The 6,000-nt window shown below is 39.5% G+C and overlaps 1 pseudogene; it reads right to left on the bottom strand.

Annotated features, from left to right (window-relative positions):
* Window positions 1-443: 443 nt before the first annotated feature.
* Window positions 444-3,938, bottom strand: LOC101314262 (annotated as a pseudogene).
* Between the last annotated feature and the right edge of the window lie 2,062 nt (window positions 3,939-6,000).

Below are 6,000 nucleotides of genomic sequence, written 5' to 3'. Positions count from 1 at the left end.
GAATTGGATGAAGATGACCTTACATAGCGCTGCGATTGATATTGCCATAAATACCCTATTTTACGATGTGTTGATACTACATTCTTATACATGGTATTTTCAAGTTGGTTTTTTTTTTTTTTTTTCTATGAAAAAGAGCTTTTCTTGTAGAGAAAACCACATTTCCTTGGCCTGTTTAGTATTAGCGCTCCCTGTGTATTAACACTAAACATCCTTGTAAGACACTAAGACTTGTCAAAAAAAAACACATCATTGTAAGACTTCTGTGTGATTTGTGGGTCTGCAGTGGCCTTAGCATATTGCAACTGAAAATGTATACGCATACTAAGCAACTGTATTCAAAACTCAGGAAAAGTTTGAATTTATAGTTACTAAAATGAACACATCAAGTTCCAGGGAAACGAAAGTAGCCTCTATAACCCGTCAAAACTTCTTGAGGAAGCTTAAGCTTCATTTATATCACTACCTCCCATAACCTCATTTGAGGACTTTAAGCCTTCGCTCGAAGGAAAACACCAGAACTACAGCAACAGGAAGAAGCACAACAGCAGAAACATGCATATAAGGTACAGAAATGATTTGCAAAGTGCTCGATATGGATACATTTTATTACAATGCAAACTGCTACAGTGGCATCCAACCCAACATTATTACATGCCAATGCACACAAAGAATAATGAGTACAACATGAGAAACAGAGTCACTGTTTATTTGAAAAGATGAAGAGGCAAATGATAGACCGAGATCAATCCTTGCATCCTCCCACACCTAGAGAAACGGATTCTTCATCAAACATCGTCAAATCTCCTTCAACATATGCTTCTCTTCTCAGGCTCGAAATGATTCTGCAAAAACTATAACAAGAGAAACAACAATATTTGTTAAATCATTATTTCATTGCATATGTTATGTAGCTTGCTAGGAACACAAAATTGGACACATTTAGTTTCCATTGCATGTATAGTAGTATGATAAAAGGTTAACTGTAAGCATAAGAAACCATTTTACGTACCTTTCGGGAGAAAGAAATACTAGCTAGGACAAGTTTTCGTAGTTCCAGTGGGATGAAATATGACTGATCTCCGGGATGTGTTGTACATTTTTGCGATCCGCACCTCCTTTCCGAATGGGGTTTATAATTTCTGTTGGAACAATTCTCAGGGTCAAAGTTTGTAGATTAGAAAGGTTTTCAAGGCCCAGCGGCACTGTCTTCAAATTCATGCAGCTGACAACCAATAAGTCCTGGAGATTAGGCATTGCCCCTTTCTCTATAGCTGTCTTTTCAACGAGCCAAAATTCCTCGACTGCAAATGACACCAGCTTTACAAAACCTCTGCGGAAACACAACTCTTCCCCAGCATACGCATTTATAAGATGAAGCTTTGTCCGATTGGGCAGTTATTCAATCATCTTCAAGTCTAGACCAATGCAGCTGCAGAAATGTGTGGCTATGCAGGGAAGAAAACCAAGGTGCTACCATGGTATTTGTTGCAGAGTAGTGCTAAATTTTCAAGTACCTTGCAGAGCAGTCTTTCTAGGAAATTTTCGCTGAGCCACTGCGTAGATGATTGTTGGAAAACATGTCTGATCTCTGGGATGTGTTGTACCTTGGAGCGATCCGCACCTCCTCTCCTAATGGGATGCATAATTTCTATTGGAACTATTGCCAGGACCAAAGTTTGTAGATTAGAAAGGTACTCAAGGCCCTGTGGCACTATCTTCAATTCCATGCAGTGTTCAACCCAAAAGGACTGGAGATTGGGCATGGCCCCTTTTTCTATAGATATCTTTTCCAGCGCTGCATGATTGCACAATTGCAATCTCATAAGCTTGACAAAACCCCTACGGAAACACCACTCTTCCCCAACATATGCTTTACAGAGATGAAGCGTTGTTAGATGGGGCAGTGCTTCGAGTTCAGGTAGTATATCATCTTCAAGTCTTGACCAATTCAGAAACAGAGCTGTGAGGCTATGCAGTGAAGAAAACCATGGTGTTACGTTTTGCAATCTGCCACACAAATAAAGCTTTCGAAGGTGCGGAAGTGGTGCACATTGTGCATTCACCGGAAGAATTTCCTCTTCATTACTAGCCATCAAATCCAGAGATCGAAGCAGAGTCAACTTCTCAATTGACGCCTGAAGGTCAGTGTCATCTTTTTCTTTGACATGTGTAATGCCAATGCTCCTAAGTTGAGTCAGGTTGCCGATAAGTCTAATAGTGTCCCCTTCTGATTCAATGCATGATAAACATTGCAATTTCTGCAGCTTACAAATATTTGATGGCACTCTTTTCCCCCTCCAACGTAGATAGTCCACAGGACTGCCACAGTAACGATACATAATTAGATGGCGCAGGTTTAACAACTTTGTAATTCCTTGTGGAAGTGACTCTACAATGGTATTCGTAATGTTCAGAACTTGAAGGTTGCGGAGACGTCCGATAGACTTTGGAAGTTCCTTGATTAACGTGCCCTTCAAATTCAAGTATCTCAAGTTGAACAAGTAAACAACTGCAGCAGGCAATTTATGAATTTGGACATCCTCATTGTCTAGAGTTCTCAATAATTTGAATCGAGAAATCAATGTGTTTGAGAAAGTCATTGAGGACATGACAGTAGAAAATACAAGAAGAGAACGAATCTTTGACATACCCGTGCATGATTGAATTTCTCCTTTCATTTTCTGAATTGACAAGCGAAGGCTTGATATTACTTCCATTACTTCTCCTCTGTCGTATACAAGTCCAAACTTTTCTTCTTCAGCTGTGGACAGAGCAAGCTCTAGCATAAGATCATGCATCTTGACTTCTTTGGCCTTCCTGCTCCATTTCTCTCAACAACTTGTAACATGCTACGGAAGCAGAGTTCCAAAAGATATCCATCTGCAACTTCTTCTGGCGTGACCCCTTTCACATGTTCAACAAATCCTTCGGCTATCCACAATCTAATGAGCCTTTTTCTCTTGATTAAATAATCTTCTGGGAAAAGAGAGCAATAGAGGAAGCAACGTTTCAATTGAGATGACAAATCATAGAAACTCAGCGACAAGATTTTTTTCACACGGCCTAGAGATGGATCGATATCTAGATGCCGATTCAAGCTTTTGTGGACTTTCTCCCATTCATCCAGCAACTTCTTAGGCAACATAAGACCACCTAAAGCCACAATAGCCAAAGGAAGGCCTTCACACTTCTCCACGAGTTGGCAAGCTACTGACTTCAGCTCAGTTGTGTAGGATAATAAACCAAGCCTTAGGTAAATATTTTTAACTCCTACATAGCAGTAACTTTGTTAAGTGATTTAGTTTTGTCTGGAGTCTTCCACTTATGGAGACTTCTAGTTTTTGTGTATTTTAAATTGGAGCAACTTGTGCAACTTGGTTGCTCTAGACCTTTCGTTGTTGTATATATATATAGCTGCTGATGTACTAAGTTTTGGTTGAATGAACAGAAGAACAATTCTTGCTCCAGAAAAACTCTTCTCATCTGTGTGTGTGTGTGATTGATTTGCTGTAGTGTTATTCCATCTGGTGTTTGTATTGCTGGTGTGATATTGTTGTTTCTGTTCAGTTTCTACAAGTTGGACAAGTTTTGGGTTGATTAGTTGAGAATGCTTTCTTGCTGAAGAGCTCCCAAGCCTCATTTTCTTGCAGCGGCTGAATATGGTGGACATGGCTTCCAACTCCAAAAGAGTCGGGTACTACTTCTTCATTTCGAGTTGTAAGTACTATTTGTCTATCTTGAATACCATCAGATTTAGCTGCTCCTCCTACAGGGTCAACAGTATATCTTCGATGCCTATCTGCAGAGTCTTTGATCTTTTCAGTGATTTTCTGTAACTTCTTTTCTGTTTTACGCCTGAACCAAAGATTACTCGGAGCATGAATGGTTTTGTGTAGCCCCCTCGAAATTCGACCCCCATTTTTCTTCTCATACATGTGATACATGGAGAGCGTATTCAGCGCAACTGGGTGCGCGGCGCACCTGGAAATTTAACGGGGAGTGGGTGGCACGCGCTGTTTATGCAATTGTGGAAATTTTGGTCTGACTTCTTCCTTCCTATCTCCAACACAACGACAACAACCTCTAGCCTCCCTCCGTGTTCATTTTTGTCTCCAAGAGAAAGAGGCGACGCTGGGAAGGAGAGGGAGGCGCTGGAAAGCCTCGCCGGAGACTCGCCGTGAAAAAAAAAACCAAAAAAGAGATATTAAGGATTCGGGCACCATTCAAGCAAACAAAGACATAGAATTGAACTGAACGAGAAGAGGAGAGAAACCCTACCCACCGCTGTTACAGTCGCCGTCGGAGCTCGCCGGAAATTGAAGAACACAGTGAACCATCCTTGAATTCGATCTCCATTGAATTGGTTGCATGTCTGATATATGGACTGGGTTTTGTAGAGTAGAAGAAGAGAAAGAGTTTGGTGGTGGTCTCGCCGTCTGGGGTGGCCGGAATAGGGCGGAGGGCGGCGAAGAAGATGGATGCGGCGGAGAGAGAGGAGGAGGAGAGAAACAGACGGGTCAACGCCCGAAATGGGATTTTGACCGAGGTCAACAGTCTCTTCCCTTTTATATAGGGAAATGTACGGCCAAGATTAAAAGGAGGAAAACAATCATTTTTTACACGAAGAACGGTTAACTGGTATCGTGCAAAACTCTATTTTTTTTCGTTTTCGAACCTAAAACTCGTATACATGAGATTTAGGAACGCATGAAAAAAATTGTTAAATTGGCCCTCCGGTGGTTAGGCTCCTCTTAAAAGCGCCTAAGTGTATTTAGAGCTGACTACTTTTATTGGGAATCAAACGTTACCGAAAGTTTGTGATTTTTTAACCCTATATGTATTTTACTATTCCGGTCACATCCTATTTCATAAGAATTTTCATAATTTTGTCTCTTTAGTATAGTTGGTTCACAATAATGTACAAGTCATATAACCTACTAAACAAGTTATACCGCTTTAATAGACACGTGGCGATCCGAGGTCATAAATATGTGAAAATAAAAATTTCACCGTCAGATGTAGACATGGTGATTAAATAGGTCTACTGAAAAAAATCCACCCCGTTTCAGAATGAATTCTCGACAAGTTGAAGACTAGTTCTTTTTAGGAGTGTTTTTAATTATTTGCGAGTAATAATGACTTTGTGGTACAAAAATTGTTGCACAAGTCTCTAACAAGTTATTTTTTGTCCACTTGTTATACATATATTATAAATTAATAGGAAAATAGTCTGAGCAGCATTGCATGATAGACATACCCTACCCATATAACACTACTATTAGTCCATCATAAGTAATGGACAAGTTGAGTCTTATAGAGACAACGTCATTATAAATTGAGAAATTCGTCCGAACACTATACACTATACGAACTAATTTAGTCCATGATGATTTCAAACCGTGATTTTTCTACGCACTTGACATTTGAATGATTTGATACTTGGTGAGACTTTTTCAATAGTCTTGAGTCTTGAGTACTTTCTTGCTAGTTGCTACTTAACGGTAATATGTACGTATTATCCTTACAAGTAATTACCTACATTTGGATTATAAATTAAAAGTTGCTAATATTAATTAACTTTAGCTCATGCATATTTCAGCATCAAAATGTAAACGCTTAAGCAAAGGCAATTTGATATCGATCACCACAGACAATATAATCCTGTACTGCAAATCTGTAATTGAAACAAAAGCATTACATGCAATACGTCGATCCCCCCAAAAATTTCTAGTTGCTACTTAACACGTCTCGAGATTTTGTTCTTCCTAAATCACTGTCCAGTTATCTGAATACTAAAGTTTGTTAACTATGTTAAATCCAGCTATGTTTTCAGTTGCAAGGGTCTATATTACCTATGATCGATTATGTCTGTTCCAGAGCAAGGGCTGGTCAAATTCCTAAATGTACAATCAAGTGAATCAACAACTTCATTCTCAGAGTTTAACTTGTACTCCATTACAAGTTAGTAACAAACAGCTTTATCTCGGGCTCTATTAT

The sequence above is a fragment of the Fragaria vesca genome, linkage group LG3 (assembly GCF_000184155.1).
Source record: "Fragaria vesca subsp. vesca linkage group LG3, FraVesHawaii_1.0, whole genome shotgun sequence".
NCBI classification, from domain to species: domain Eukaryota; kingdom Viridiplantae; phylum Streptophyta; class Magnoliopsida; order Rosales; family Rosaceae; genus Fragaria; species Fragaria vesca.
This window is presented reverse-complemented; position numbering and strand designations above follow the sequence as displayed.